General features: G+C 47.4%; 57 non-coding genes and 23 pseudogenes across 57 annotated transcripts; all 80 read right to left on the minus strand.

The window, feature by feature from the left end:
• Nucleotides 1–61: 61 nt before the first annotated feature.
• LOC138458238 (5S ribosomal RNA) lies at nucleotides 62–170 on the minus strand (annotated as a pseudogene).
• A 106-nt stretch (nucleotides 171–276) lies between these two features.
• On the minus strand, nucleotides 277–395 carry LOC138455444 (5S ribosomal RNA; annotated as a pseudogene).
• A 107-nt stretch (nucleotides 396–502) lies between these two features.
• LOC138454254 (5S ribosomal RNA) lies at nucleotides 503–621 on the minus strand. Its single transcript, XR_011260939.1, has one exon. It is a non-coding gene; the product is annotated as a 5S ribosomal RNA (ribosomal RNA).
• A 106-nt stretch (nucleotides 622–727) lies between these two features.
• Nucleotides 728–846, minus strand: LOC138454382 (5S ribosomal RNA). Its single transcript, XR_011261061.1, has one exon. It is a non-coding gene; the product is annotated as a 5S ribosomal RNA (ribosomal RNA).
• Nucleotides 847–952: 106 nt separating this feature from the next.
• Nucleotides 953–1,071, minus strand: LOC138462448 (5S ribosomal RNA). The gene has a single exon (XR_011265044.1). It is a non-coding gene; the product is annotated as a 5S ribosomal RNA (ribosomal RNA).
• Nucleotides 1,072–1,392: 321 nt separating this feature from the next.
• LOC138464967 (5S ribosomal RNA) lies at nucleotides 1,393–1,511 on the minus strand. The gene has a single exon (XR_011267543.1). It is a non-coding gene; the product is annotated as a 5S ribosomal RNA (ribosomal RNA).
• A 106-nt stretch (nucleotides 1,512–1,617) lies between these two features.
• On the minus strand, nucleotides 1,618–1,736 carry LOC138463057 (5S ribosomal RNA). The gene has a single exon (XR_011265644.1). It is a non-coding gene; the product is annotated as a 5S ribosomal RNA (ribosomal RNA).
• Nucleotides 1,737–2,199: 463 nt separating this feature from the next.
• LOC138458078 (5S ribosomal RNA) lies at nucleotides 2,200–2,318 on the minus strand (annotated as a pseudogene).
• A 106-nt stretch (nucleotides 2,319–2,424) lies between these two features.
• On the minus strand, nucleotides 2,425–2,530 carry LOC138459331 (5S ribosomal RNA; annotated as a pseudogene).
• A 107-nt stretch (nucleotides 2,531–2,637) lies between these two features.
• Nucleotides 2,638–2,756, minus strand: LOC138461990 (5S ribosomal RNA). The gene has a single exon (XR_011264592.1). It is a non-coding gene; the product is annotated as a 5S ribosomal RNA (ribosomal RNA).
• A 107-nt stretch (nucleotides 2,757–2,863) lies between these two features.
• On the minus strand, nucleotides 2,864–2,982 carry LOC138463208 (5S ribosomal RNA). The gene has a single exon (XR_011265795.1). It is a non-coding gene; the product is annotated as a 5S ribosomal RNA (ribosomal RNA).
• Nucleotides 2,983–3,088: 106 nt separating this feature from the next.
• On the minus strand, nucleotides 3,089–3,207 carry LOC138455102 (5S ribosomal RNA). The gene has a single exon (XR_011261746.1). It is a non-coding gene; the product is annotated as a 5S ribosomal RNA (ribosomal RNA).
• A 463-nt stretch (nucleotides 3,208–3,670) lies between these two features.
• Nucleotides 3,671–3,779, minus strand: LOC138458001 (5S ribosomal RNA; annotated as a pseudogene).
• Nucleotides 3,780–3,886: 107 nt separating this feature from the next.
• LOC138463681 (5S ribosomal RNA) lies at nucleotides 3,887–4,005 on the minus strand. Its single transcript, XR_011266268.1, has one exon. It is a non-coding gene; the product is annotated as a 5S ribosomal RNA (ribosomal RNA).
• A 106-nt stretch (nucleotides 4,006–4,111) lies between these two features.
• Nucleotides 4,112–4,230, minus strand: LOC138454495 (5S ribosomal RNA). The gene has a single exon (XR_011261169.1). It is a non-coding gene; the product is annotated as a 5S ribosomal RNA (ribosomal RNA).
• Nucleotides 4,231–4,336: 106 nt separating this feature from the next.
• On the minus strand, nucleotides 4,337–4,455 carry LOC138463546 (5S ribosomal RNA). The gene has a single exon (XR_011266132.1). It is a non-coding gene; the product is annotated as a 5S ribosomal RNA (ribosomal RNA).
• A 463-nt stretch (nucleotides 4,456–4,918) lies between these two features.
• On the minus strand, nucleotides 4,919–5,027 carry LOC138457789 (5S ribosomal RNA; annotated as a pseudogene).
• Nucleotides 5,028–5,133: 106 nt separating this feature from the next.
• LOC138454313 (5S ribosomal RNA) lies at nucleotides 5,134–5,252 on the minus strand. The gene has a single exon (XR_011260995.1). It is a non-coding gene; the product is annotated as a 5S ribosomal RNA (ribosomal RNA).
• Nucleotides 5,253–5,358: 106 nt separating this feature from the next.
• LOC138463343 (5S ribosomal RNA) lies at nucleotides 5,359–5,477 on the minus strand. The gene has a single exon (XR_011265930.1). It is a non-coding gene; the product is annotated as a 5S ribosomal RNA (ribosomal RNA).
• Nucleotides 5,478–5,940: 463 nt separating this feature from the next.
• LOC138456627 (5S ribosomal RNA) lies at nucleotides 5,941–6,049 on the minus strand (annotated as a pseudogene).
• A 106-nt stretch (nucleotides 6,050–6,155) lies between these two features.
• On the minus strand, nucleotides 6,156–6,264 carry LOC138458056 (5S ribosomal RNA; annotated as a pseudogene).
• Nucleotides 6,265–6,838: 574 nt separating this feature from the next.
• On the minus strand, nucleotides 6,839–6,947 carry LOC138457790 (5S ribosomal RNA; annotated as a pseudogene).
• Nucleotides 6,948–7,053: 106 nt separating this feature from the next.
• Nucleotides 7,054–7,172, minus strand: LOC138454314 (5S ribosomal RNA). Its single transcript, XR_011260996.1, has one exon. It is a non-coding gene; the product is annotated as a 5S ribosomal RNA (ribosomal RNA).
• Nucleotides 7,173–7,278: 106 nt separating this feature from the next.
• LOC138463344 (5S ribosomal RNA) lies at nucleotides 7,279–7,397 on the minus strand. Its single transcript, XR_011265931.1, has one exon. It is a non-coding gene; the product is annotated as a 5S ribosomal RNA (ribosomal RNA).
• A 463-nt stretch (nucleotides 7,398–7,860) lies between these two features.
• On the minus strand, nucleotides 7,861–7,969 carry LOC138458344 (5S ribosomal RNA; annotated as a pseudogene).
• Nucleotides 7,970–8,075: 106 nt separating this feature from the next.
• On the minus strand, nucleotides 8,076–8,184 carry LOC138458057 (5S ribosomal RNA; annotated as a pseudogene).
• A 574-nt stretch (nucleotides 8,185–8,758) lies between these two features.
• On the minus strand, nucleotides 8,759–8,867 carry LOC138457452 (5S ribosomal RNA; annotated as a pseudogene).
• Nucleotides 8,868–8,973: 106 nt separating this feature from the next.
• Nucleotides 8,974–9,092, minus strand: LOC138464291 (5S ribosomal RNA). The gene has a single exon (XR_011266872.1). It is a non-coding gene; the product is annotated as a 5S ribosomal RNA (ribosomal RNA).
• A 106-nt stretch (nucleotides 9,093–9,198) lies between these two features.
• On the minus strand, nucleotides 9,199–9,317 carry LOC138463074 (5S ribosomal RNA). Its single transcript, XR_011265661.1, has one exon. It is a non-coding gene; the product is annotated as a 5S ribosomal RNA (ribosomal RNA).
• Nucleotides 9,318–9,423: 106 nt separating this feature from the next.
• Nucleotides 9,424–9,542, minus strand: LOC138465079 (5S ribosomal RNA). The gene has a single exon (XR_011267655.1). It is a non-coding gene; the product is annotated as a 5S ribosomal RNA (ribosomal RNA).
• A 106-nt stretch (nucleotides 9,543–9,648) lies between these two features.
• Nucleotides 9,649–9,767, minus strand: LOC138455096 (5S ribosomal RNA). The gene has a single exon (XR_011261740.1). It is a non-coding gene; the product is annotated as a 5S ribosomal RNA (ribosomal RNA).
• Nucleotides 9,768–9,874: 107 nt separating this feature from the next.
• LOC138454510 (5S ribosomal RNA) lies at nucleotides 9,875–9,993 on the minus strand. The gene has a single exon (XR_011261183.1). It is a non-coding gene; the product is annotated as a 5S ribosomal RNA (ribosomal RNA).
• A 106-nt stretch (nucleotides 9,994–10,099) lies between these two features.
• On the minus strand, nucleotides 10,100–10,218 carry LOC138455403 (5S ribosomal RNA; annotated as a pseudogene).
• A 106-nt stretch (nucleotides 10,219–10,324) lies between these two features.
• On the minus strand, nucleotides 10,325–10,443 carry LOC138463548 (5S ribosomal RNA). The gene has a single exon (XR_011266135.1). It is a non-coding gene; the product is annotated as a 5S ribosomal RNA (ribosomal RNA).
• A 453-nt stretch (nucleotides 10,444–10,896) lies between these two features.
• Nucleotides 10,897–11,005, minus strand: LOC138457453 (5S ribosomal RNA; annotated as a pseudogene).
• A 106-nt stretch (nucleotides 11,006–11,111) lies between these two features.
• On the minus strand, nucleotides 11,112–11,230 carry LOC138464292 (5S ribosomal RNA). The gene has a single exon (XR_011266873.1). It is a non-coding gene; the product is annotated as a 5S ribosomal RNA (ribosomal RNA).
• A 106-nt stretch (nucleotides 11,231–11,336) lies between these two features.
• LOC138463075 (5S ribosomal RNA) lies at nucleotides 11,337–11,455 on the minus strand. The gene has a single exon (XR_011265662.1). It is a non-coding gene; the product is annotated as a 5S ribosomal RNA (ribosomal RNA).
• A 106-nt stretch (nucleotides 11,456–11,561) lies between these two features.
• Nucleotides 11,562–11,680, minus strand: LOC138465080 (5S ribosomal RNA). Its single transcript, XR_011267656.1, has one exon. It is a non-coding gene; the product is annotated as a 5S ribosomal RNA (ribosomal RNA).
• A 106-nt stretch (nucleotides 11,681–11,786) lies between these two features.
• On the minus strand, nucleotides 11,787–11,905 carry LOC138455097 (5S ribosomal RNA). The gene has a single exon (XR_011261741.1). It is a non-coding gene; the product is annotated as a 5S ribosomal RNA (ribosomal RNA).
• Nucleotides 11,906–12,012: 107 nt separating this feature from the next.
• On the minus strand, nucleotides 12,013–12,131 carry LOC138454511 (5S ribosomal RNA). Its single transcript, XR_011261184.1, has one exon. It is a non-coding gene; the product is annotated as a 5S ribosomal RNA (ribosomal RNA).
• Nucleotides 12,132–12,237: 106 nt separating this feature from the next.
• Nucleotides 12,238–12,356, minus strand: LOC138454606 (5S ribosomal RNA). The gene has a single exon (XR_011261275.1). It is a non-coding gene; the product is annotated as a 5S ribosomal RNA (ribosomal RNA).
• A 106-nt stretch (nucleotides 12,357–12,462) lies between these two features.
• On the minus strand, nucleotides 12,463–12,581 carry LOC138463549 (5S ribosomal RNA). The gene has a single exon (XR_011266136.1). It is a non-coding gene; the product is annotated as a 5S ribosomal RNA (ribosomal RNA).
• A 453-nt stretch (nucleotides 12,582–13,034) lies between these two features.
• LOC138459486 (5S ribosomal RNA) lies at nucleotides 13,035–13,143 on the minus strand (annotated as a pseudogene).
• Nucleotides 13,144–13,249: 106 nt separating this feature from the next.
• LOC138454248 (5S ribosomal RNA) lies at nucleotides 13,250–13,368 on the minus strand. The gene has a single exon (XR_011260934.1). It is a non-coding gene; the product is annotated as a 5S ribosomal RNA (ribosomal RNA).
• A 106-nt stretch (nucleotides 13,369–13,474) lies between these two features.
• Nucleotides 13,475–13,593, minus strand: LOC138465051 (5S ribosomal RNA). Its single transcript, XR_011267626.1, has one exon. It is a non-coding gene; the product is annotated as a 5S ribosomal RNA (ribosomal RNA).
• A 106-nt stretch (nucleotides 13,594–13,699) lies between these two features.
• On the minus strand, nucleotides 13,700–13,818 carry LOC138463346 (5S ribosomal RNA). Its single transcript, XR_011265932.1, has one exon. It is a non-coding gene; the product is annotated as a 5S ribosomal RNA (ribosomal RNA).
• A 463-nt stretch (nucleotides 13,819–14,281) lies between these two features.
• On the minus strand, nucleotides 14,282–14,390 carry LOC138456628 (5S ribosomal RNA; annotated as a pseudogene).
• Nucleotides 14,391–14,496: 106 nt separating this feature from the next.
• On the minus strand, nucleotides 14,497–14,615 carry LOC138454361 (5S ribosomal RNA). The gene has a single exon (XR_011261042.1). It is a non-coding gene; the product is annotated as a 5S ribosomal RNA (ribosomal RNA).
• A 106-nt stretch (nucleotides 14,616–14,721) lies between these two features.
• Nucleotides 14,722–14,830, minus strand: LOC138459672 (5S ribosomal RNA; annotated as a pseudogene).
• A 107-nt stretch (nucleotides 14,831–14,937) lies between these two features.
• LOC138464943 (5S ribosomal RNA) lies at nucleotides 14,938–15,056 on the minus strand. The gene has a single exon (XR_011267519.1). It is a non-coding gene; the product is annotated as a 5S ribosomal RNA (ribosomal RNA).
• A 106-nt stretch (nucleotides 15,057–15,162) lies between these two features.
• On the minus strand, nucleotides 15,163–15,281 carry LOC138454613 (5S ribosomal RNA). Its single transcript, XR_011261282.1, has one exon. It is a non-coding gene; the product is annotated as a 5S ribosomal RNA (ribosomal RNA).
• A 463-nt stretch (nucleotides 15,282–15,744) lies between these two features.
• Nucleotides 15,745–15,853, minus strand: LOC138456105 (5S ribosomal RNA; annotated as a pseudogene).
• A 106-nt stretch (nucleotides 15,854–15,959) lies between these two features.
• LOC138463310 (5S ribosomal RNA) lies at nucleotides 15,960–16,078 on the minus strand. Its single transcript, XR_011265897.1, has one exon. It is a non-coding gene; the product is annotated as a 5S ribosomal RNA (ribosomal RNA).
• Nucleotides 16,079–16,184: 106 nt separating this feature from the next.
• LOC138461017 (5S ribosomal RNA) lies at nucleotides 16,185–16,303 on the minus strand. Its single transcript, XR_011263663.1, has one exon. It is a non-coding gene; the product is annotated as a 5S ribosomal RNA (ribosomal RNA).
• A 106-nt stretch (nucleotides 16,304–16,409) lies between these two features.
• LOC138462466 (5S ribosomal RNA) lies at nucleotides 16,410–16,528 on the minus strand. Its single transcript, XR_011265062.1, has one exon. It is a non-coding gene; the product is annotated as a 5S ribosomal RNA (ribosomal RNA).
• A 106-nt stretch (nucleotides 16,529–16,634) lies between these two features.
• On the minus strand, nucleotides 16,635–16,753 carry LOC138454991 (5S ribosomal RNA). The gene has a single exon (XR_011261641.1). It is a non-coding gene; the product is annotated as a 5S ribosomal RNA (ribosomal RNA).
• Nucleotides 16,754–16,860: 107 nt separating this feature from the next.
• LOC138462537 (5S ribosomal RNA) lies at nucleotides 16,861–16,979 on the minus strand. The gene has a single exon (XR_011265133.1). It is a non-coding gene; the product is annotated as a 5S ribosomal RNA (ribosomal RNA).
• Nucleotides 16,980–17,085: 106 nt separating this feature from the next.
• Nucleotides 17,086–17,204, minus strand: LOC138454001 (5S ribosomal RNA). Its single transcript, XR_011260697.1, has one exon. It is a non-coding gene; the product is annotated as a 5S ribosomal RNA (ribosomal RNA).
• A 463-nt stretch (nucleotides 17,205–17,667) lies between these two features.
• On the minus strand, nucleotides 17,668–17,776 carry LOC138456106 (5S ribosomal RNA; annotated as a pseudogene).
• Nucleotides 17,777–17,882: 106 nt separating this feature from the next.
• LOC138456384 (5S ribosomal RNA) lies at nucleotides 17,883–17,991 on the minus strand (annotated as a pseudogene).
• Nucleotides 17,992–18,097: 106 nt separating this feature from the next.
• On the minus strand, nucleotides 18,098–18,216 carry LOC138462850 (5S ribosomal RNA). The gene has a single exon (XR_011265438.1). It is a non-coding gene; the product is annotated as a 5S ribosomal RNA (ribosomal RNA).
• Nucleotides 18,217–18,322: 106 nt separating this feature from the next.
• Nucleotides 18,323–18,441, minus strand: LOC138455711 (5S ribosomal RNA; annotated as a pseudogene).
• Nucleotides 18,442–18,547: 106 nt separating this feature from the next.
• Nucleotides 18,548–18,666, minus strand: LOC138457946 (5S ribosomal RNA). Its single transcript, XR_011262329.1, has one exon. It is a non-coding gene; the product is annotated as a 5S ribosomal RNA (ribosomal RNA).
• A 463-nt stretch (nucleotides 18,667–19,129) lies between these two features.
• LOC138456107 (5S ribosomal RNA) lies at nucleotides 19,130–19,238 on the minus strand (annotated as a pseudogene).
• Nucleotides 19,239–19,344: 106 nt separating this feature from the next.
• Nucleotides 19,345–19,463, minus strand: LOC138464602 (5S ribosomal RNA). The gene has a single exon (XR_011267181.1). It is a non-coding gene; the product is annotated as a 5S ribosomal RNA (ribosomal RNA).
• Nucleotides 19,464–19,569: 106 nt separating this feature from the next.
• On the minus strand, nucleotides 19,570–19,688 carry LOC138462493 (5S ribosomal RNA). Its single transcript, XR_011265089.1, has one exon. It is a non-coding gene; the product is annotated as a 5S ribosomal RNA (ribosomal RNA).
• Nucleotides 19,689–19,794: 106 nt separating this feature from the next.
• On the minus strand, nucleotides 19,795–19,903 carry LOC138456091 (5S ribosomal RNA; annotated as a pseudogene).
• Nucleotides 19,904–20,009: 106 nt separating this feature from the next.
• On the minus strand, nucleotides 20,010–20,128 carry LOC138461673 (5S ribosomal RNA). Its single transcript, XR_011264281.1, has one exon. It is a non-coding gene; the product is annotated as a 5S ribosomal RNA (ribosomal RNA).
• Nucleotides 20,129–20,234: 106 nt separating this feature from the next.
• On the minus strand, nucleotides 20,235–20,353 carry LOC138464647 (5S ribosomal RNA). The gene has a single exon (XR_011267225.1). It is a non-coding gene; the product is annotated as a 5S ribosomal RNA (ribosomal RNA).
• A 106-nt stretch (nucleotides 20,354–20,459) lies between these two features.
• LOC138463693 (5S ribosomal RNA) lies at nucleotides 20,460–20,578 on the minus strand. The gene has a single exon (XR_011266280.1). It is a non-coding gene; the product is annotated as a 5S ribosomal RNA (ribosomal RNA).
• Nucleotides 20,579–20,684: 106 nt separating this feature from the next.
• On the minus strand, nucleotides 20,685–20,803 carry LOC138459234 (5S ribosomal RNA). The gene has a single exon (XR_011262559.1). It is a non-coding gene; the product is annotated as a 5S ribosomal RNA (ribosomal RNA).
• Nucleotides 20,804–20,909: 106 nt separating this feature from the next.
• LOC138461935 (5S ribosomal RNA) lies at nucleotides 20,910–21,028 on the minus strand. The gene has a single exon (XR_011264540.1). It is a non-coding gene; the product is annotated as a 5S ribosomal RNA (ribosomal RNA).
• A 106-nt stretch (nucleotides 21,029–21,134) lies between these two features.
• LOC138463705 (5S ribosomal RNA) lies at nucleotides 21,135–21,253 on the minus strand. The gene has a single exon (XR_011266292.1). It is a non-coding gene; the product is annotated as a 5S ribosomal RNA (ribosomal RNA).
• Nucleotides 21,254–21,359: 106 nt separating this feature from the next.
• Nucleotides 21,360–21,478, minus strand: LOC138465173 (5S ribosomal RNA). Its single transcript, XR_011267747.1, has one exon. It is a non-coding gene; the product is annotated as a 5S ribosomal RNA (ribosomal RNA).
• A 671-nt stretch (nucleotides 21,479–22,149) lies between these two features.
• Nucleotides 22,150–22,268, minus strand: LOC138462779 (5S ribosomal RNA). Its single transcript, XR_011265369.1, has one exon. It is a non-coding gene; the product is annotated as a 5S ribosomal RNA (ribosomal RNA).
• Nucleotides 22,269–22,374: 106 nt separating this feature from the next.
• LOC138459247 (5S ribosomal RNA) lies at nucleotides 22,375–22,493 on the minus strand. Its single transcript, XR_011262563.1, has one exon. It is a non-coding gene; the product is annotated as a 5S ribosomal RNA (ribosomal RNA).
• Nucleotides 22,494–22,599: 106 nt separating this feature from the next.
• LOC138461936 (5S ribosomal RNA) lies at nucleotides 22,600–22,718 on the minus strand. The gene has a single exon (XR_011264541.1). It is a non-coding gene; the product is annotated as a 5S ribosomal RNA (ribosomal RNA).
• Nucleotides 22,719–22,824: 106 nt separating this feature from the next.
• On the minus strand, nucleotides 22,825–22,943 carry LOC138463718 (5S ribosomal RNA). Its single transcript, XR_011266304.1, has one exon. It is a non-coding gene; the product is annotated as a 5S ribosomal RNA (ribosomal RNA).
• Nucleotides 22,944–23,049: 106 nt separating this feature from the next.
• On the minus strand, nucleotides 23,050–23,168 carry LOC138461206 (5S ribosomal RNA). Its single transcript, XR_011263835.1, has one exon. It is a non-coding gene; the product is annotated as a 5S ribosomal RNA (ribosomal RNA).
• Nucleotides 23,169–23,839: 671 nt separating this feature from the next.
• LOC138464728 (5S ribosomal RNA) lies at nucleotides 23,840–23,958 on the minus strand. Its single transcript, XR_011267305.1, has one exon. It is a non-coding gene; the product is annotated as a 5S ribosomal RNA (ribosomal RNA).
• Between the last annotated feature and the right edge of the window lie 42 nt (nucleotides 23,959–24,000).

Genomic DNA, 24,000 nt, shown 5'->3' on the forward strand with positions numbered 1-24,000 from the left:
CCTTGCAGTTTTGAAAGGCAATTGAGAAATGGCTCACTTCCTAAACTTGGAGCACAAAAAAAGCCTACAGCACCTGGTATTCCCAGGCGGTCTCCCATCCAGGTACTAACTAGGCCCGACACTGCTTAGCTTCCGAGATCAGACGAAATCAGTGTGGTGTGGCCGTAGGCTCTGGGCCTAGTGAGTTTTGTACTTTTAAGCATCTAGTCAGCTAGACCTTGCAGTTTTGAAAGGCAATTGAGAAATGGCTCACTTCCTGAACTTAGAGCACAAAATAGCCTACAGCACCTGGTATTCCCAGGCGGTCTCCCATCCAGGTAGTAACGAGGCCCGACACTGCTTAGCTTCCGAGACCAGACAAGATCGGGCACATTCAGTGTGGTATGGCCGTAGGCTCTGGGTCTTGTGAGTTTTGTACTTTTAAGCAGCTAGTCGGCTAGACCTTGCAGTTTTGAAAGGCAATTGAGAAATGGCTCACTTCCTGAACTTGGAGTACAAAAAAAGCCTACAGCACCTGGTATTCCCAGGCGGTCTCCCATCCAGGTACTAACTAGGCCCGACACTGCTTAGCTTCTGAGATCAGACGAGATCGGGCGCATTTAGTGTGGTGTGGCCGTAGGCTCTGGGCCTAGTGAGTTTTGTACTTTTAAGCATCTAGTCGGCTAGACCTTGCAGTTTTGAAAGGCAATTGAGAAATGGCTCACTTCCTGAACTTGGAGCACAAAAAAGCCTACAGCACCTGGTATTCCCAGGCTGTCTCCCATCCAGGTACTAACTAGGCCCGACACTGCTTAGCTTCCGAGATCAGACGAGATCGGGCGCAATCAGTGTGGTGTGGCTGTAGGCTCTGGGCCTAGTGAGTTTTGTACTTTTAAGCATCTAGTCGGCTAGACCTTGCAGTTTTGAAAGGCAATTGAGAAATGGCTCACTTCCTGAACTTGGAGCACAAAAAAGCCTACAGCACCTGGTATTCCCAGGCAGTCTCCCATCCAGGTACTAACTAGGCCCGACACTGCTTAGCTTCCGAGATCAGACGAGATCGGGTGCAATCAGTGTGGTGTGGCCGTAGGCTCTGGGCCTAGTGAGTTTTGTACTTTTAAGCATCTAGTCAGCTAGACCTTGCAGTTTTGAAAGGCAATTGAGAAATGGCTCACTTCCTGAACTTGGAGCACAAAAAAGCCTACAGCACCTGGTATTCCCAGGCGGTCTCCCATCCAGGTACTAACGAGGCCCGACACTGCTTAGCTTCCGAGATCAGACGAATTCAGTGTGGTGTGGCATAGGCTCTGGGCCTTGTGAGTTTTGTACTTTTAAGCATCTAGTCGGCTAGACCTTGCAGTTTTGAAAAGCAATTGAGAAATGGCTCACTTCCTGAACTTGGAGTACAAAAAAAGCCTACAGCACCTGGTATTCCCAGGCGGTCTCCCATCCAGGTACTAACTAGGCCCAATACTGCTTAGCTTCTGAGATCAGATGAGATCGGGCGCATTCAGTGTGGTGTGGCCGTAGGCTCTGGCCCTAGTGAGTTTTGTACTTTTAAGCATCTAGTCGGCTAGACCTTGCAGTTTTGAAAGGCAATTGAGAAAGGGCTCACTTCCTGAACTTGGAGCACAAAAAAGCCTACAGCACCTGGTATTCCCAGGCGGTCTCCCATCCAGGTACTAACTAGGCCTAACACTGCTTAACTTCCAAGATCAGACGAGATCGGGTGCATTCAGTGTGGTGTGGCCGTAGGCTCTAGGAATGCTAAGAATATTACTCTTATGCATTTGCATTTAGTGAGCTAAGCCATGCAGCCACTTGCAACATGATACCACGCTCATCGCTCGATCAGGCTCGATCAGGCGAGATATATAAGACTGGTGGGCCCATTCAGGACTCCTATGTCTGGTAGGATAACTTTAATTCATCCATCCTGTGTCTGTTGCAGGGAGGTGGAGAGAACAATCAACACAATAATGGTTTTCTTTCATGCCTCTTGAAGGACTCAATATTCTCTGTACTGCATTACATGTGAAAGTCGATTTATTACCCATGAACACACTACCTGTATGCTAATTCTATGTAAAAAGGTAGCTCCAGCCCTCATGATGTTGTCCAACATTTCCGCTATAAAACGCGATACAATTATTTTGGAAACATACCAAATTTGAAAAACAATTGAGAAGTTGCGCAATTACTAATCATGGAGCACAAAATAGCCTACAGCACCTGGTATTGCCAGGCAGTATCCCATCCAGGTACTAACTAGGCCTGACATTGCTTAGCTTCCGAGATCAGACGAGATTGGGCGCATTCAGTGTGGTGTGGCCGTAGGCTCTGGTCCTAGTGAGTTTTGTACTTTTAAGCATCTAGTCGGCTAGACGTTGCAGTTTTGAAAGGCAATTGAGAAATGGCTCACTTCCTGAACTTGGAGTACAAAAAAGCCTACAGCACCTGGTATTCCCAGGCGGTCTCCCACCCAGGTACTAACTAGGCCCGACACTGCTTAGCTTCCGAGAGGCGCAGTCAGTGTGGTGTGGCCGTAGGCTCTGGGCCTTGTGAGTTTTGTACTTTTAAGCATCTAGTCGGCTAGACCTTGCAGTTTTGAAAGGCAATTGAGAAATGGCTCACTTCCTGAACTTGGAGTACAAAAAAAGCCTACAGCACCTGGTATTCCCAGGCGGTCTCCCATCCAGGTACTAACTAGGCCCGACACTGCTTAGCTTCCGAGATCAGACGAGATCGGGCGCATTCAGTGTGGTGTGGCCGTAGGCTCTGGGCCTTGTGAGTTTTGTACTTTTAAGCATCTAGTCGGCTAGACCTTGCAGTTTTGAAAGGCAATTGAGAAATGGCTCACTTCCTGAACTTGGAGTACAAAAAAAGCCTACAGCACCTGGTATTCCCAGGCGGTCTCCCATCCAGGTACTAACTAGGCCCGACACTGCTTAGCTTCTGAGATCAGACGAGATCGGGCGCATTCAGTGTGGTGTGGCCGTAGGCTCTGGGCCTAGTGAGTTTTGTACTTTTAAGCATCTAGTCGGCTAGACCTTGCAGTTTTGAAAGGCAATTGAGAAAGGGCTCACTTCCTGAACTTGGAGCACAAAAAAGCCTACAGCACCTGGTATTCCCAGGCAGTCTCCCATCCAGGTACTAACAAGGCCTGACACTGCTTAACTTCCAAGATCAGACGAGATCGGGTGCATTCAGTGTGGTGTGGCCATAGGCTCTAGGAATGCTAAGAATATTACTCTTATGCATTTGCATTTAGTAAGCTAAGCCATGCAGCCACTTGCAACATGATACCACGCTCATCGCTCGATCAGGCTCGATCAGGCGAGATATATAAGACTGGTGGGCCCATTCAGGACTCCTATGTCTGGTAGGATAACTTTAATTCATCCATCCTGTGTCTGTTGCAGGGAGGTGGAGAGAACAATCAACACAATAATGGGTTTCTTTCATGCCTCTTGGAGGACTCAATATTCTCTGTACTGCATTACATGTGAAAGTCGATTTATTACCCATGAACACACTACCTGTATGCTAATTCTATGTAAAAAGGTAGCTCCAGCCCTCATGATGTTGTCCAACATTTCCGCTATAAAACGGGATACAATTATTTTGGAAACATACCAAATTTGAAAAATAATTGAGAAGTTGCGCAATTACTAATCATGGAGCACAAAAAAGCCTACAGCACCTGGTATTCCCAGGCGGTCTCCCATCCAGGTACTAACGAGGCCCGACCCTGCTTGGCTTCCGAGATCGGGAGCATTCAGTGTGGTGTGGCTGTAGGCTCTGGGCCTACTGAGTTTTGTACTTTTAAGCATCTAGTCGGCTAGACCTTGCAGTTTTGAAAGGCAATTGAGAAATGGCTCACTTCCTGAACTTGGAGCACAAAAAAAGCCTACAGCACCTGGTATTCCCAGGCGGTCTCCCATCCAGGTACTAACTAGGCCCGACACTGCTTAGCTTCTGAGATCAGACGAGATCAGGCGCATTCAGTGTGGTGTGGCCGTAGGCTCTGGGCCTAGTGAGTTTTGTACTTTTAAGCATCTAGTCGGCTAGACCTTGCAGTTTTAAAAGGCAATTGAGAAAGGGCTCACTTCCTGAACTTGGAGCACAAAAAAGCCTACAGCACCTGGTATTCCCAGGCGGTCTCCCATCCAGGTACTAACGAGGCCCGACACTGCTTAGCATCCGAGATCAGACGAGATCAGGCGCATTCAGTGTGGTGTGGCCGTAGGCTCTGGGTCTAGTGAGTTTTGTACTTTTAAGCATCTAGTCGGCTAGACCTTGCAGTTTTAAAAGGCAATTGAGAAAGGGCTCACTTCCTGAACTTGGAGCACAAAAAAGCCTACAGCACCTGGTATTCCCAGGCGGTCTCCCATCCAGGTACTAACTAGGCCTGACACTGCTTAACTTCCAAGATCAGACGAGATCGGGTGCATTCAGTGTGGTGTGGCCGTAGGCTCTAGGAATGCTAAGAATATTACTCTTATGCATTTGCATTTAGTAAGCTAAGCCATGCAGCCACTTGCAACATGATACCACGCTCATCGCTCGATCAGGCTCGATCAGGCGAGATATATAAGACTGGTGGGCCCATTCAGGACTCCTATGTCTGGTAGGATAACTTTAATTCATCCATCCTGTGTCTGTTGCAGGGAGGTGGAGAGAACAATCAACACAATAATGGGTTTCTTTCATGCCTCTTGAAGGACTCAATATTCTCTGTACTGCATTACATGTGAAAGTCGATTTAATACCCATGAACACACTACCTGTATGCTAATTCTATGTAAAAAGGTAGCTCCAGCCCTCATGATGTTGTCCAACATTTCCGCTATAAAACGGGATACAATTATTTTGGAAACATACCAAATTTGAAAAATAATTGAGAAGTTGCGCAATTACTAATCATGGAGCACAAAAAAGCCTACAGCACCTGGTATTCCCAGGCGGTCTCCCATCCAGGTACTAACTAGGCCCGACACTGCTTAGCTTCTGAGATCAGACGCATTCATTGTGGTGTGGCTGTAGGCTCTGGGTCTAGTGAGTTTTGTACTTTTAAGCATCTAGTCGGCTAGACCTTGCAGTTTTAAAAGGCAATTGAGAAAGGGCTCACTTCCTGAACTTGGAGCACAAAATAGCCTACAGCACCTGGTATTCCCAGGCGGTCTCCCATCCAGGTACTAACGAGGCCCGACACTGCTTAGCATCCGAGATCAGACGAGATCGGGCACATTCAGTGTGGTGTGGCCGTAGGCTTTGGGCCTTGTGAGTTTTGTACTTTTAAGCATCTAGTCGGCTAGACCTTGCAGTTTTGAAAGGCAATTGAGAAAGGGCTCACTTCCTGAACTTGGAGCACAAAAAAGCCTACAGCACCTGGTATTCCCAGGCGGTCTCCCATCCAGGTACTAACTAGGCCTAACACTGCTTAACTTCCGAGATCAGACAAGATCGGGTGCATTCAGTGTGGTGTGGCCGTAGGCTCTAGGAATGCTAAGAATATTACTCTTATGCATTTGCATTTAGTAAGCTAAGCCATGCAGCCACTTGCAACATGATACCACGCTCATCGCTCGATCAGCCTCGATCAGGCGAGATATATAAGACTGGTGGGCCCATTCAGGACTCCTATGTCTGGTAGGATAACTTTAATTCATCCATCCTGTGTCTGTTGCAGGGAGGTGGAGAGAACAATCAACACAATAATGGGTTTCTTTCATGCCTCTTGAAGGACTCAATATTCTCTGTACTGCATTACATATGAAAGTCGATTTATTACCCATGAACACACTACCTGTATGCTAATTCTATGTAAAAAGGTAGCTCCAGCCCTCATGATGTTGTCCAACATTTCCGCTATAAAACGGGATACAATTATTTTGGAAACATACCAAATTTGAAAAATAATTGAGAAGTTGCGCAATTACTAATCATGGAGCACAAAAAAGCCTACAGCACCTGGTATTCCCAGGCAGTCTCCCATCCAGGTACTAACTAGGCCCGACCCTGCTTAGCTTCCGAGATCGGGCGCATTCAGTGTGGTGTGGCCGTAGGCTCTGGGCCTAGTGAGTTTTGTACTTTTAAGCATCTAGTCGGCTAGACCTTGCAGTTTTGAAAGGCAATTGTGAAATGGCTCACTTCCTGAACTTGGAGCACAAAAAAGCCTACAGCACCTGGTATTCCCAGGTGGTCTCCCATCCAGGTACTAACTAGGCCCGACACTGCTTAGCTTCCGAGATCAGGCGCAATCAGTGTGGTGTGGCCATAGCCTCTGGGCCTAGTGACTTTTGTACTTTTACGCATCTAGTCAGCTAGACCTTGCAGTTTTGAAAGCCAAGATCAGACGAGATCGGGTGCATTCAGTGTGGTGTGGCCGTAGGCTCTAGGAATGCTAAGAATATTACTCTTATGCATTTGCATTTAGTAAGCTAAGCCATGCAGCCACTTGCAACATGATACCACGCTCATCGCTCGATCAGCCTCGATCAGGCGATATATATAAGACTGGTGGGCCCATTCAGGACTCCTATGTCTGGTAGGATAACTTTAATTCATCCATCCTGTGTCTGTTGCAGGGAGGTGGAGAGAACAATCAACACAATAATGGGTTTCTTTCATGCCTCTTGAAGGACTCAATATTCTCTGTACTGCATTACATGTGAAAGTCGATTTAATACCCATGAACACACTACCTGTATGCTAATTCTATGTAAAAAGGTAGCTCCAGCCCTCATGATGTTGTCCAACATTTCCGCTATAAAACGGGATACAATTATTTTGGAAACATACCAAATTTGAAAAATAATTGAGAAGTTGCGCAATTACTAATCATGGAGCACAAAAAAGCCTACAGCACCTGGTATTCCCAGGCGGTCTCCCATCCAGGTACTAACTAGGCCCGACACTGCTTAGCTTCTGAGATCAGACGCATTCATTGTGGTGTGGCTGTAGGCTCTGGGTCTAGTGAGTTTTGTACTTTTAAGCATCTAGTCGGCTAGACCTTGCAGTTTTAAAAGGCAATTGAGAAAGGGCTCACTTCCTGAACTTGGAGCACAAAATAGCCTACAGCACCTGGTATTCCCAGGCGGTCTCCCATCCAGGTACTAACGAGGCCCGACACTGCTTAGCATCCGAGATCAGACGAGATCGGGCACATTCAGTGTGGTGTGGCCGTAGGCTTTGGGCCTTGTGAGTTTTGTACTTTTAAGCATCTAGTCGGCTAGACCTTGCAGTTTTGAAAGGCAATTGAGAAAGGGCTCACTTCCTGAACTTGGAGCACAAAAAAGCCTACAGCACCTGGTATTCCCAGGCGGTCTCCCATCCAGGTACTAACTAGGCCTAACACTGCTTAACTTCCGAGATCAGACAAGATCGGGTGCATTCAGTGTGGTGTGGCCGTAGGCTCTAGGAATGCTAAGAATATTACTCTTATGCATTTGCATTTAGTAAGCTAAGCCATGCAGCCACTTGCAACATGATACCACGCTCATCGCTCGATCAGCCTCGATCAGGCGAGATATATAAGACTGGTGGGCCCATTCAGGACTCCTATGTCTGGTAGGATAACTTTAATTCATCCATCCTGTGTCTGTTGCAGGGAGGTGGAGAGAACAATCAACACAATAATGGGTTTCTTTCATGCCTCTTGAAGGACTCAATATTCTCTGTACTGCATTACATATGAAAGTCGATTTATTACCCATGAACACACTACCTGTATGCTAATTCTATGTAAAAAGGTAGCTCCAGCCCTCATGATGTTGTCCAACATTTCCGCTATAAAACGGGATACAATTATTTTGGAAACATACCAAATTTGAAAAATAATTGAGAAGTTGCGCAATTACTAATCATGGAGCACAAAAAAGCCTACTGCACCTGGTATTCCCAGGCAGTCTCCCATCCAGGTACTAACTAGGCCCGACCCTGCTTAGCTTCCGAGATCGGGCGCATTCAGTGTGGTGTGGCCGTAGGCTCTGGGCCTAGTGAGTTTTGTACTTTTAAGCATCTAGTCGGCTAGACCTTGCAGTTTTGAAAGGCAATTGTGAAATGGCTCACTTCCTGAACTTGGAGCACAAAAAAGCCTACAGCACCTGGTATTCCCAGGTGGTCTCCCATCCAGGTACTAACTAGGCCCGACACTGCTTAGCTTCCGAGATCAGGCGCAATCAGTGTGGTGTGGCCATAGCCTCTGGGCCTAGTGACTTTTGTACTTTTAAGCATCTAGTCAGCTAGACCTTGCAGTTTTGAAAGCCAAGATCAGACGAGATCGGGTGCATTCAGTGTGGTGTGGCCGTAGGCTCTAGGAATGCTAAGAATATTACTCTTATGCATTTGCATTTAGTAAGCTAAGCCATGCAGCCACTTGCAACATGATACCACGCTCATCGCTCGATCAGCCTCGATCAGGCGATATATATAAGACTGGTGGGCCCATTCAGGACTCCTATGTCTGGTAGGATAACTTTAATTCATCCATCCTGTGTCTGTTGCAGGGAGGTGGAGAGAACAATCAACACAATAATGGGTTTCTTTCATGCCTCTTGAAGGACTCAATATTCTCTGTACTGCATTACATGTGAAAGTCGATTTATTACCCATGAACACACTACCTGTATGCTAATTCTATGTAAAAAGGTAGCTCCAGCCCTCATGATGTTGTCCAACATTTCCGCTATAAAACGGGATACAATTATTTTGGAAACATACCAAATTTGAAAAATAATTGAGAAGTTGCGCAATTACTAATCATGGAGCACAAAAAAGCCTACAGCACCTGGTATTCCCAGGCAGTCTCCCATCCAGGTACTAACTAGGCCCGACACTGCTTAGCTTCCAAGATCGGGCGCATTCAGTGTGGTGTGGCCGTAGGCTCTGGGCCTAGTGAGTTTTGTACTTTTAAGCATCTAGTCGGCTAGACCTTGCAGTTTTGAAAGGCAATTGTGAAATGGCTCACTTCCTGAACTTGGAGCACAAAAAAGCCTACAGCACCTGGTATTCCCAGGTGGTCTCCCATCCAGGTACTAACGAGGCCCGACACTGCTTAGCTTCCGAGATCAGACGAGATCGGGCGCATTCAGTGTGGTGTGGCAGTAGGCTCTGGGCCTTGTGAGTTTTGTACTTTTAAGCATCTAGTCGGCTAGACCTTGCAGTTTTGAAAGGCAATTGAGAAATGGCTCACTTCCTGAACTTGGAGCACAAAAAAGCCTACAGCACCTGGTATTCCCAGGCGGTCTCCCATCCAGGTACTAACGAGGCCCGACACTGCTTAGCTTCCGAGATCAGACGAGATCGGGCGCATTCAGTGTGGTGTGGCCATAGGCTCTGGGCCTTGTGAGTTTTGTACTTTTAAGCATCTAGTCGGCTAGACCTTGCAGTTTTGAAAGGCAATTGAGAAATGGCTCACTTCCTGAACTTGGAGTACAAAAAAGCCTACAGCACCTGGTATTCCCAGGCGGTCTCCCATCCAGGTACTAACTAGGCCTGACACTGCTTAGCTTCTGAGATCAGACGAGATCAGGCGCATTCAGTGTGGTGTGGCCATAGGCTCTGGGCCTAGTGAGTTTTGTACTTTTAAGCATCTAGTCGGCTAGACCTTGCAGTTTTAAAAGGCAATTGAGAAAGGGCTCACTTCCTGAACTTGGAGCACAAAAAAGCCTACAGCACCTGGTATTCCCAGGCGGTCTCCCATCCAGGTACTAACGAGGCCCGACACTGCTTAGCATCCGAGATCAGACGAGATCGGGCACATTCAGTGTGGTGTGGCCGAAGGCTTTGGGCCTTGTGAGTTTTGTACTTTTAAGCATCTAGTCGGCTAGACCTTGCAGTTTTGAAAGGCAATTGAGAAAGGGCTCACTTCCTGAACTTGGAGTACAAAAAAAGCCTACAGCACCTGGTATTCCCAGGTGGTCTCCCATCCAGGTACTAACTAGGCACAACACTGCTTAGCTTCTGGGATCAGATGAGATCAGGCGCATTCAGTGTGGTGTGGCCGTAGGCTCTGGGCCTAGTGAGTTTTGTACTTTTAAGCATCTAGTCGGCTAGACCTTGCAGTTTTGAAAGGCAATTGAGAAAGGGCTCACTTCCTGAACTTGGAGTACAAAAAAGCCTACAGCACCTGGTATTCCCAGGCGGTCTCCCATCCAGGTATTAACTAGGCCTGACACTGCTTAGCTTCTGAGATCAGACAAGATCAGGCGCATTCAGTGTGGTGTGGCCGTAGGCTCTGGGCCTAGTGAGTTTTGTACTTTTAAGCATCTAGTCGGCTAGACCTTGCAGTTTTAAAAGGCAATTGAGAAAGGGCTCACTTCCTGAACTTGGAGCACAAAAAAGCCTACAGCACCTGGTATTCCCAGGCGGTCTCCCATCCAGGTACTAACTAGGCCTGACACTGCTTAACTTCCAAGATCAGACGAGATCGGGTGCATTCAGTGTGGTGTGGCCGTAGGCTCTAGGAATGCTAAGAATATTACTCTTATGCATTTGCATTTAGTAAGCTAAGCCATGCAGCCACTTGCAACATGATACCACGCTCATCGCTCGATCAGGCGAGATATATAAGACTGGTGGGCCCATTCAGGACTCCTATGTCTGGTAGGATAACTTTAATTCATCCATCCTGTGTCTGTTGCAGGGAGGTGGAGAGAACAATCAACACAATAATGGGTTTCTTTCATGCCTCTTGAAGCACTCAATATTCTCTGTACTGCATTACATGTGAAAGTCGATTTATTACCCATGAACACACTACCTGTATGCTAATTCTATGTAAAAAGGTAGCTCCAGCCCTCATGATGTTGTCCAACATTTCCGCTATAAAACGGGATACAATTATTTTGGAAACATACCAAATTTGAAAAATAATTGAGAAGTTGCGCAATTACTAATCATGGAGCACAAAAAAGCCTACAGCACCTGGTATTCCCAGGCAGTCTCCCATCCAGGTACTAACTAGGCCCGACACTGCTTAGCTTCCAAGATCGGGCGCATTCAGTGTGGTGTGGCCGTAGGCTCTGGGCCTAGTGAGTTTTGTACTTTTAAGCATCTAGTCGGCTAGACCTTGCAGTTTTGAAAGGCAATTGTGAAATGGCTCACTTCCTGAACTTGGAGCACAAAAAAGCCTACAGCACCTGGTATTCCCAGGTGGTCTCCCATCCAGGTACTAACGAGGCCCGACACTGCTTAGCTTCCGAGATCAGACGAGATCGGGCGCATTCAGTGTGGTGTGGCAGTAGGCTCTGGGCCTTGTGAGTTTTGTACTTTTAAGCATCTAGTCGGCTAGACCTTGCAGTTTTGAAAGGCAATTGAGAAATGGCTCACTTCCTGAACTTGGAGCACAAAGAAGCCTACAGCACCTGGTATTCCCAGGCGGTCTCCCATCCAGGTACTAACGAGGCCCGACACTGCTTAGCTTCCGAGATCAGACGAGATCGGGCGCATTCAGTGTGGTGTGGCCATAGGCTCTGGGCCTTGTGAGTTTTGTACTTTTAAGCATCTAGTCGGCTAGACCTTGCAGTTTTGAAAGGCAATTGAGAAATGGCTCACTTCCTGAACTTGGAGTACAAAAAAGCCTACAGCACCTGGTATTCCCAGGCGGTCTCCCATCCAGGTACTAACTAGGCCTGACACTGCTTAGCTTCTGAGATCAGACGAGATCAGGCGCATTCAGTGTGGTGTGGCCATAGGCTCTGGGCCTAGTGAGTTTTGTACTTTTAAGCATCTAGTCGGCTAGACCTTGCAGTTTTAAAAGGCAATTGAGAAAGGGCTCACTTCCTGAACTTGGAGCACAAAAAAGCCTACAGCACCTGGTATTCCCAGGCGGTCTCCCATCCAGGTACTAACGAGGCCCGACACTGCTTAGCATCCGAGATCAGACGAGATCGGGCACATTCAGTGTGGTGTGGCCGAAGGCTTTGGGCCTTGTGAGTTTTGTACTTTTAAGCATCTAGTCGGCTAGACCTTGCAGTTTTGAAAGGCAATTGAGAAAGGGCTCACTTCCTGAACTTGGAGTACAAAAAAAGCCTACAGCACCTGGTATTCCCAGGTGGTCTCCCATCCAGGTACTAACTAGGCACAACACTGCTTAGCTTCTGGGATCAGATGAGATCAGGCGCATTCAGTGTGGTGTGGCCGTAGGCTCTGGGCCTAGTGAGTTTTGTACTTTTAAGCATCTAGTCGGCTAGACCTTGCAGTTTTGAAAGGCAATTGAGAAAGGGCTCACTTCCTGAACTTGGAGTACAAAAAAGCCTACAGCACCTGGTATTCCCAGGCGGTCTCCCATCCAGGTACTAACTAGGCCTGACACTGCTTAGCTTCTGAGATCAGACAAGATCAGGCGCATTCAGTGTGGTGTGGCCGTAGGCTCTGGGCCTAGTGAGTTTTGTACTTTTAAGCATCTAGTCGGCTAGACCTTGCAGTTTTAAAAGGCAATTGAGAAAGGGCTCACTTCCTGAACTTGGAGCACAAAAAAGCCTACAGCACCTGGTATTCCCAGGCGGTCTCCCATCCAGGTACTAACTAGGCCTGACACTGCTTAACTTCCAAGATCAGACGAGATCGGGTGCATTCAGTGTGGTGTGGCCGTAGGCTCTAGGAATGCTAAGAATATTACTCTTATGCATTTGCATTTAGTAAGCTAAGCCATGCAGCCACTTGCAACATGATACCACGCTCATCGCTCGATCAGGCGAGATATATAAGACTGGTGGGCCCATTCAGGACTCCTATGTCTGGTAGGATAACTTTAATTCATCCATCCTGTGTCTGTTGCAGGGAGGTGGAGAGAACAATCAACACAATAATGGGTTTCTTTCATGCCTCTTGAAGCACTCAATATTCTCTGTACTGCATTACATGTGAAAGTCGATTTATTACCCATGAACACACTACCTGTATGCTAATTCTATGTAAAAAGGTAGCTCCAGCCCTCATGATGTTGTCCAACATTTCCGCTATAAAACGGGATACAATTATTTTGGAAACATACCAAATTTGAAAAATAATTGAGAAGTTGCGCAATTACTAATCATGGAGCACAAAAAAGCCTACAGCACCTGGTATGCCCAGGCAGTCTCCCATCCAGGTACTAACTAGGCCCGACCCTGCTTAGCTTCTGAGATCGGGCGCATTCAGTGTGGTGTGGCCGTAGGCTCTGGGCCTAGTGAGTTTTGTACTTTTAAGCATCTAGTCGGCTAGACCTTGCAGTTTTGAAAGGCAATTGTGAAATGGCTCACTTCCTGAACTTGGAGCACAAAAAAGCCTACAGCACCTGGTATTCCCAGGTGGTCTCCCATCCAGGTACTAACTAGGCCCGACACTGCTTAGCTTCCGAGATCAGACGAGATCGGGCGCAATCAGTGTGGTGTGGCCCTAGCCTCTGGGCCTAGTGACTTTTGTACTTTTAAGCATCTAGTCAGCTAGACCTTGCAGTTTTGAAAGGCAATTGAGAAATGGCTCACTTCCTGAACTTGGAGCACAAAAAAGCCTACAGCACCTGGTATTCCCAGGCGGTCTCCCATCCAGGTACTAACGAGGCCCAACACTGCTTAGCTTCCGAGATCAGACTAGATCGGGCGCATTCAGTGTGGTGTGGCCGTAGGCTCTGGGCCTTGTGAGTTTTGTACTTTTAAGCATCTAGTCGGCTAGACCTTGCAGTTTTGAAAGGCAATTGAGAAAGGGCTCACTTCCTGAACTTGGAGCACAAAAAAGCCTACAGCACCTGGTATTCCCAGGCGGTCTCCCATCCAGGTACTAACTAGGCCTAACACTGCTTAACTTCCGAGATCAGACAAGATCGGGTGCATTCAGTGTGGTGTGGCCGTAGGCTCTAGGAATGCTAAGAATATTACTCTTATGCATTTGCATTTAGTAAGCTAAGCCATGCAGCCACTTGCAACATGATACCACGCTCATCGCTCGATCAGCCTCGATCAGGCGAGATATATAAGACTGGTGGGCCCATTCAGGACTCCTATGTCTGGTAGGATAACTTTAATTCATCCATCCTGTGTCTGTTGCAGGGAGGTGGAGAGAACAATCAACACAATAATGGGTTTCTTTCATGCCTCTTGAAGGACTCAATATTCTCTGTACTGCATTACATGTGAAAGTCGATTTATTACCCATGAACACACTACCTGTATGCTAATTCTATGTAAAAAGGTAGCTCCAGCCCTCATGATGTTGTCCAACATTTCCGCTATAAAACGGGATACAATTATTTTGGAAACATACCAAATTTGAAAAATAATTGAGAAGTTGCGCAATTACTAATCATGGAGCACAAAAAAGCCTACAGCACCTGGTATTCCCAGGCAGTCTCCCATCCAGGTACTAACTAGGCCCGACCCTGCTTAGCTTCCGAGATCGGGCGCATTCAGTGTGGTGTGGCCGTAGGCTCTGGGCCTTGTGAGTTTTGTACTTTTAAGCATCTAGTCGGCTAGACCTTGCAGTTTTGAAAGGCAATTGAGAAATGGCTCACTTCCTGAACTTGGAGTACAAAAAAGCCTACAGCACCTGGTATTCCCAGGCGGTCTCCAATCCAGGTACTAACAAGGCCCGACACTGCTTAGCTTCTGAGATCAGACGAGATCAGGCGCATTCAGTGTGGTGTGGCCGTAGGCTCTGGGCCTAGTGAGTTTTGTACTTTTAAGCATCTAGTCGGCTAGACCTTGCAGTTTTAAAAGGCAATTGAGAAAGGGCTCACTTCCTGAACTTGGAGCACAAAAAATCCTACAGCACCTGGTATTCCCAGGCGGTCTCCCATCCAGGTACTAACAAGGCCCGACACTGCTTAGCATCCGAGATCAGACACATTCAGTGTGGTGTGGCCGTAGGCTTTGGGCCTTGTGAGTTTTGTACTTTTAAGCATCTAGTCGGCTAGACCTTGCAGTTTTGAAAGGCAATTGAGAAATGGCTCACTTCCTGAACTTGGAGTACAAAAAAAGCCTACAGCACCTGGTATTCCCAGGTGGTCTCCCATCCAGGTACTAACTAGGCCCGACACTGCTTAGCTTCCGAGATCAGACGAGATCGGGCGCAATCAGTGTGGTGTGGCCATAGCCTCTGGGCCTAGTGACTTTTGTACTTTTAAGCATCTAGTCAGCTAGACCTTGCAGTTTTGAAAGGCAATTGAGAAATGGCTCACTTCCTGAACTTGGAGCACAAAAAAGCCTACAGCACCTGGTATTCCCAGGCGGTCTCCCATCCAGGTACTAAGTAGGCCTGACACTGCTTAACTTCCAAGATCAGACGAGATCGGGTGCATTCAGTGTGGTGTGGCCGTAGGCTCTAGGAATGCTAAGAATATTACTCTTATGCATTTGCATTTAGTAAGCTAAGCCATGCAGCCACTTGCAACATGATACCACGCTCATCGCTCGATCAGCCTCGATCAGGCGAGATATATAAGACTGGTGGGCCCATTCAGGACTCCTATGTCTGGTAGGATAACTTTAATTCATCCATCCTGTGTCTGTTGCAGGGAGGTGGAGAGAACAATCAACACAATAATGGGTTTCTTTCATGCCTCTTGAAGGACTCAATATTCTCTGTACTGCATTACATGTGAAAGTCGATTTATTACCCATGAACACACTACCTGTATGCTAATTCTATGTAAAAAGGTAGCTCCAGCCCTCATGATGTTGTCCAACATTTCCGCTATAAAACGGGATACAATTATTTTGGAAACATACCAAATTTGAAAAATAATTGAGAAGTTGCGCAATTACTAATCATGGAGCACAAAAAAGCCTACAGCACCTGGTATTCCCAGGCAGTCTCCCATCCAGGTACTAACTAGGCCCGACACTGCTTAGCTTCCGAGATCGGGCGCATTCAGTGTGGTGTGGCCGTAGGCTCTGGGCCTAATGAGTTTTGTACTTTTAAGCATCTAGTCGGCTAGACCTTGCAGTTTTGAAAGGCAATTGTGAAATGGCTCACTTCCTGAACTTGGAGCACAAAAAAGCCTACAGCACCTGGTATTCCCAGGTGGTCTCCCATCCAGGTACTAACTAGGCCCGACACTGCTTAGCTTCCGAGATCAGACGAGATCGGGCGCAATCAGTGTGGTGTGGCCGTAGCCTCTGGGCCTAGTGACTTTTGTTCTTTTAAGCATCTAGTCAGCTAGACCTTGCAGTTTTGAAAGGCAATTGAGAAATGGCTCACTTCCTGAACTTGGAGCACAAAAAAGCCTACAGCACCTGGTATTCCCAGGCGGTCTCCCATCCAGGTACTAACGAGGCCCGACACTGCTTAGCTTCCGAGATCAGATGAGATCGGGCGCATTCAGTGTGGTGTGGCCGTAGGCTCTGGGCCTTGTGAGTTTTGTACTTTTAAGCATCTAGTCGGCTAGACCTTGCAGTTTTGAAAGGCAATTGAGAAATGGCTCACTTCCTGGACTTGGAGTACAAAAAAGCCTACAGCACCTGGTATTCCCAGGCGGTCTCCCATCCAGGTACTAACTAGGTCCAACACTGCTTAGCTTCTGAGATCAAACGAGATCAGGCGCATTCAGTGTGGTGTGGCCGTAGGCTATGGGCCTAGTGAGTTTTGTACTTTTAAGCATCTAGTCGGCTAGACCTTGCAGTTTTAAAAGGCAATTGAGAAAGGGCTCACTTCCTGAACTTGGAGCACAAAAAAGCCTACAGCACCTGGTATTCCCAGGCGGTCTCCCATCCAGGTACTAACGAGGCCCGACACTGCTTAGCATCCGAGATCAGACGAGATCAGGCACATTCAGTGTGGTGTGGCCGTAGGCTTTGGGCCTTGTGAGTTTTGTACTTTTAAGCATCTAGTCGGCTAGACCTTGCAGTTTTGAAAGGCAATTGAGAAATGGCTCACTTCCTGAACTTGGAGTACAAAAAAAGCCTACAGCACCTGGTATTCCCAGGCGGTCTCCCATCCAGGTACTAACTAGGCCCGACACTGCTTAGCTTCTGAGATCAGATGAGATCGGGCGCATTCAGTGTGGTGTGGCCGTAGGCTCTGGGCCTAGTGAGTATTGTACTTTTAAGCATCTAGTCGGCTAGACCTTGCAGTTTTGAAAGGCAATTGAGAAAGGGCTCACTTCCTGAACTTGGAGCACAAAAAAGCCTACAGCACCTGGTATTCCCAGGCGGTCTCCGATCCAGGTACTAACTAGGCCTAACACTGCTTAACTTCCGAGATCAGACGAGATCGGGTGCATTCAGTGTGGTGTGGCCGTAGGCTCTAGGAATGCTAAGAATATTACTCTTATGCATTTGCATTTAGTAAGCTAAGCCATGCAGCCACTTGCAACATGATACCACGCTCATCGCTCGATCAGCCTCGATCAGGCGAGATATATAAGACTGGTGGGCCCATTCAGGACTCCTATGTCTGGTAGGATAACTTTAATTCATCCATCCTGTGTCTGTTGCAGGGAGGTGGAGAGAACAATCAACACAATAATGGGTTTCTTTCATGCCTCTTGAAGGACTCAATATTCTCTGTACTGCATTACATGTGAAAGTCGATTTATTACCCATGAACACACTACCTGTATGCTAATTCTATGTAAAAAGGTAGCTCCAGCCCTCATGATGTTGTCCAACATTTCCGCTATAAAACGGGATACAATTATTTTGGAAACATACCAAATTTGAAAAATAATTGAGAAGTTGCGCAATTACTAATCATGGAGCACAAAAAAGCCTACAGCACCTGGTATTCCCAGGCAGTCTCCCATCCAGGTACTAACTAGGCCCGACACTGCTTAGCTTCCGAGATCGGGCGCATTCAGTGTGGTGTGGCCGTAGGCTCTGGGCCTAGTGAGTTTTGTACTTTTAAGCATCTAGTCGGCTAGACCTTGCAGTTTTGAAAGGCAATTGTGAAATGGCTCACTTCCTGAACTTGGAGCACAAAAAAGCCTACAGCACCTGGTATTCCCAGGTGGTCTCCCATCCAGGTACTAACTAGGCCCGACACTGCTTAGCTTCCGAGATCGGGCGCAATCAGTGTGGTGTGGCCGTAGCCTCTGGGCCTAGTGACTTTTGTACTTTTAAGCATCTAGTCAGCTAGACCTTGCAGTTTTGAAAGGAAATTGAGAAATGGCTCACTTCCTGAACTTGGAGCACAAAAAAGCCTACAGCACCTGGTATTCCCAGGCGGTCTCCCATCCAGATACTAACTAGGCCCGACACTGCTTAGCTTCTGAGATCAGACGAGATCAGGCGCATTCAGTGTGGTGTGGCCGTAGGCTCTGGACCTAGTGAGTTTTGTACTTTTAAGCATCTAGTCGGCTAGACCTTGCAGTTTTAAAAGGCAATTGAGAAAGGGCTCACTTCCTGAACTTGGAGCACAAAAAAGCCTACAGCACCTGGTATTCACAGGCGGTCTCCCATCCAGGTACTAACGAGGCCCGACACTGCTTAGCATCCAAGATCAGACGAGATCGGGCACATTCAGTGTGGTGTGGCCGTAGGCTTTGGGCCTAGTGAGTTTTGTACTTTTAAGCATCTAGTCGGCTAGACCTTGCAGTTTTGAAAGGCAATTGAGAAAGGGCTCACTTCCTGAACTTGGAGCACAAAAAAGCCTACAGCACCTGGTATTCCCAGGCGGTCTCCCATCCAGGTACTAACTAGGCCTAACACTGCTTAACTTCCGAGATCAGACGAGATCGGGTGCATTCAGTGTGGTGTGGCCGTAGGCTCTAGGAATGCTAAGAATATTACTCTTATGCATTTGCATTTAGTAAGCTAAGCCATGCAGCCACTTGCAACATGATACCACGCTCATCGCTCGATCAGCCTCGATCAGGCGAGATATATAAGACTGGTGGGCCCATTCAGGACTCCTATGTCTGGTAGGATAACTTTAATTCATCCATCCTGTGTCTGTTGCAGGGAGGTGGAGAGAACAATCAACACAATAATGGGTTTGTTTCATGCCTCTTGAAGGACTCAATATTCTCTGTACTGCATTACATGTGAAAGTCGATTTATTACCCATGAACACACTACCTGTATGCTAATTCTATGTAAAAAGGTAGCTCCAGCCCTCATGATGTTGTCCAACATTTCCGCTATAAAACGGGATACAATTATTTTGGAAACATACCAAATTTGAAAAATAATTGAGAAGTTGCGCAATTACTAATCATGGAGCACAAAAAAGCCTACAGCACCTGGTATTCCCAGGCAGTCTCCCATCCAGGTACTAACTAGGCCCGACACTGCTTAGCTTCCGAGATCGGGCGCATTCAGTGTGGTGTGGCCGTAGGCTCTGGGCCTAGTGAGTTTTGTACTTTTAAGCATCTAGTCGGCTAGACCTTGCAGTTTTGAAAGGCAATTGTGAAATGGCTCACTTCCTGAACTTGGAGCACAAAAAAGCCTACAGCACCTGGTATTCCCAGGTGGTCTCCCATCCAGGTACTAACTAGGCCCGACACTGCTTAGCTTCCGAGATCAAACGAGATCGGGCGCAATCAGTGTGGTGTGGCCGTAGCCTCTGGACCTAGTGACTTTTGTACTTTTAAGCATCTAGTCAGCTAGACCTTGCAGTTTTGAAAGGCAATTGAGAAATGGCTCACTTCCTGAACTTGGAGCACAAAAAAGCCTACAGCACCTGGTATTCCCAGGCGGTCTCCCATCCAGGTACTAACGAGGCCCGACACTGCTTAGCTTCCGAGATCAGACGAGATCGGGCGCATTCAGTGTGGTGTGGCTGTAGGCTCTGGGCCTTGTGAGTTTTGTACTTTTAAGCATCTAGTCGGCTAGACCTTGCAGTTTTGAAAGGCAATTGAGAAATGGCTCACTTGCTGAACTTGGAGTACAAAAAAGCCTACAGCACCTGGTATTCCCAGGCGGTCTCCCATCCAGGTACTAACTAGGCCCAACACTGCTTAGCTTCTGAGATCAGACGCATTCAGTGTGGTGTGGCCGTAGGCTCTGGGCCTAGTGAGTTTTGTACTTTTAAGCATCTAGTCGGCTAGACCTTGCAGTTTTGAAAGGCAATTGTGAAATGGCTCACTTCCTGAACTTGGAGCACAAAAAAGCCTACAGCACCTGGTATTCCCAGGTGGTCTCCCATCCAGGTACTAACTAGGCCCGACACTGCTTAGCTTCCGAGATCAGACGAGATCGGGCGTAATCAGTGTGGTGTGGCCGTAGGCTCTGGGCCTAGTGAGTTTTGTACTTTTAAGCATCTAGTCAGCTAGACCTTGCAGTTTTGAAAGGCAATTGAGAAATGGCTCACTTCCTGAACTTGGAGCACAAAAAAGCCTACAGCACCTGGTATTCTCAGGCGGTCTCCCATCCAGGTACTAACGAGGCCCGACACTGCTTAGCTTCCGAGATCAGACGAGATCGGGCGCATTCAGTGTGGTGTGGCCGTAGGCTCTGGGCCTTGTGAGTTTTGTACTTTTAAGCATCTAGTCGGCTAGACCTTGCAGTTTTGAAAGGCAATTGAGAAATGGCTCACTTCCTGAACTTGGAGTACAAAAAAGCCTACAGCACCTGGTATTCCCAGGCGGTCTCCCATCCAGGTACTAACTAGGCCCGACACTGCTTAGCTTCTGAGATCAGACGAGATCAGGCGCATTCAGTGTGGTGTGGCCGTAGGCTCTAGACCTAGTGAGTTTTGTACTTTTAAGCATCTAGTCGGCTAGACCTTGCAGTTTTGAAAGGCAATTGTGAAATGGCTCACTTCCTGAACTTGGAGCACAAAAAAGCCTACAGCACCTGGTATTCCCAGGTGGTCTCCCATCCAGGTACTAACTAGGCCCGACACTGCTTAGCTTCCGAGATCAGACGAGATCGGGCGCAATCAGTGTGGTGTGGCCGTAGGCTCTGGGCCTAGTGAGTTTTGTACTTTTAAGCATCTAGTCAGCTAGACCTTGCAGTTTTGAAAGGCAATTGAGAAATGGCTCACTTCCTGAACTTGGAGCACAAAAAAGCCTACAGCACCTGGTATTCCCAGGCGGTCTCCCATCCAGGTACTAACGAGGCCCGACACTGCTTAGCTTCCGAGATCAGACGAGATCGGGCGCATTCAGTGTGGTGTGGCCGTAGGCTCTGGGCCTTGTGAGTTTTGTACTTTTAAGCATCTAGTCGGCTAGACCTTGCAGTTTTGAAAGGCAATTGAGAAATGGCTCACTTCCTGAACTTGGAGTACAAAAAAGCCTACAGCACCTGGTATTCCCAGGCGGTCTCCCATCCAGGTACTAACTAGGCCCGACACTGCTTAGCTTCTGAGATCAGACGAGATCAGGCGCATTCAGTGTGGTGTGGCCGTAGGCTCTGGGCCTAGTGAGTTTTGTACTTTTAAGCATCTAGTCGGCTAGACCTTGCAGTTTTAAAAGGCAATTGAGAAAGGGCTCACTTCCTGAACTTGGAGCACAAAAAAGCCTACAGCACCTGGTATTCCCAGGCGGTCTCCCATCCAGGTACTAACTAGGCCTGACACTGCTTAACTTCCGAGATTAGACGAGATCGGGTGCATTCAGTGTGGTGTGGCCGTAGGCTCTAGGAATGCTAAGAATATTACTCTTATGCATTTGCATTTAGTAAGCTAAGCCATGCAGCCACTTGCAACATGATACCACGCTCATCGCTCGATCAGGCTCGATCAGGCGAGATATATAAGACTGGTGGGCCCATTCAGGACTCCTATGTCTGGTAGGATAACTTTAATTCATCCATCCTGTGTCTGTTGCAGGGAGGTGGAGAGAACAATCAACACAATAATGGTTTTCTTTCATGCCTCTTGAAGGACTCAATATTCTCTGTACTGCATTACATGTGAAAGTCGATTTATTACCCATTAACACACTACCTGTATGCTAATTCTATGTAAAAAGGTAGCTCCAGCCCTCATGATGTTGTCCAACATTTCCGCTATAAAACGGGATACAATTATTTTGGAAACATACCAAATTTGAAAAATAATTGAGAAGTTGCGCAATTACTAATCATGGAGCACAAAAAAGCCTACAGCACCTGGTATTCCCAGGTAGTCTCCCATCCAGGTACTAACTAGGCCCGACCCCTTCCGAGATCGGGCGCATTCAGTGTGGTGTGGCCGTAGGCTCTGGGCCTAGTGAGTTTTGTACTTTTAAGCATCTAGTCGGCTAGACCTTGCAGTTTTGAAAGGCAATTGTGAAATGGCTCACTTCCTGAACTTGGAGCACAAAAAAGCCTACAGCACCTGGTATTCCCAGGCGGTCTCCCATCCAGGTACTAACTAGGCCCGACACTGCTTATCTTCCGAGATCAGACGAGATCGGGCGCAATCAGTGTGGTGTGGCCGTAGGCTCTAGACCTAGTGAGTTTTGTACTTTTAAGCATCTAGTCGGCTAGACCTTGCAGTTTTGAAAGGCAATTGTGAAATGGCTCACTTCCTGAACTTGGAGCACAAAAAAGCCTACAGCACCTGGTATTCCCAGGTGGTCTCCCATCCAGGTACTAACTAGGCCCGACACTGCTTAGCTTCCGAGATCAGACGAGATCGGGCGCAATCAGTGTGGTGTGGCCGTAGGCTCTGGGCCTAGTGAGTTTTGTACTTTTAAGCATCTAGTCAGCTAGACCTTGCAGTTTTGAAAGGCAATTGAGAAATGGCTCACTTCCTGAACTTGGAGCACAAAAAAGCCTACAGCACCTGGTATTCCCAGGCGGTCTCCCATCCAGGTACTAACGAGGCCCGACACTGCTTAGCTTCCGAGATCAGACGAGATCGGGCGCATTCAGTGTGGTGTGGCCGTAGGCTCTGGGCCTTGTGAGTTTTGTACTTTTAAGCATCTAGTCGGCTAGACCTTGCAGTTTTGAAAGGCAATTGAGAAATGGCTCACTTCCTGAACTTGGAGTACAAAAAAGCCTACAGCACCTGGTATTCCCAGGCGGTCTCCCATCCAGGTACTAACTAGGCCCGACACTGCTTAGCTTCTGAGATCAGACGAGATCAGGCGCATTCAGTGTGGTGTGGCCGTAGGCTCTGGGCCTAGTGAGTTTTGTACTTTTAAGCATCTAGTCGGCTAGACCTTGCAGTTTTAAAAGGCAATTGAGAAAGGGCTCACTTCCTGAACTTGGAGCACAAAAAAGCCTACAGCACCTGGTATTCCCAGGCGGTCTCCCATCCAGGTACTAACTAGGCCTGACACTGCTTAACTTCCGAGATCAGACGAGATCGGGTGCATTCAGTGTGGTGTGGCCGTAGGCTCTAGGAATGCTAAGAATATTACTCTTATGCATTTGCATTTAGTAAGCTAAGCCATGCAGCCACTTGCAACATGATACCACGCTCATCGCTCGATCAGGCTCGATCAGGCGAGATATATAAGACTGGTGGGCCCATTCAGGACTCCTATGTCTGGTAGGATAACTTTAATTCATCCATCCTGTGTCTGTTGCAGGGAGGTGGAGAGAACAATCAACACAATAATGGTTTTCTTTCATGCCTCTTGAAGGACTCAATATTCTCTGTACTGCATTACATGTGAAAGTCGATTTATTACCCATTAACACACTACCTGTATGCTAATTCTATGTAAAAAGGTAGCTCCAGCCCTCATGATGTTGTCCAACATTTCCGCTATAAAACGGGATACAATTATTTTGGAAACATACCAAATTTGAAAAATAATTGAGAAGTTGCGCAATTACTAATCATGGAGCACAAAAAAGCCTACAGCACCTGGTATTCCCAGGCAGTCTCCCATCCAGGTACTAACTAGGCCCGACCCCTTCCGAGATCGGGCGCATTCAGTGTGGTGTGGCCGTAGGCTCTGGGCCTAGTGAGTTTTGTACTTTTAAGCATCTAGTCGGCTAGACCTTGCAGTTTTGAAAGGCAATTGTGAAATGGCTCACTTCCTGAACTTGGAGCACAAAAAAGCCTACAGCACCTGGTATTCCCAGGTGGTCTCCCATCCAGGTACTAACTAGGCCCGACACTGCTTAGCTTCCGAGATCAGACTAGATCGGGCGCAATCAGTGTGGTGTGGCCGTAGGCTCTGGGCCTTGTGAGTTTTGTACTTTTAAGCATCTAGTCAGC

The sequence above is a fragment of the Ambystoma mexicanum genome, chromosome 4p, assembly GCF_040938575.1.
Source record: "Ambystoma mexicanum isolate Mex_15411 chromosome 4p, UKY_AmexF1_1, whole genome shotgun sequence".
NCBI lineage: Eukaryota > Metazoa > Chordata > Amphibia > Caudata > Ambystomatidae > Ambystoma > Ambystoma mexicanum.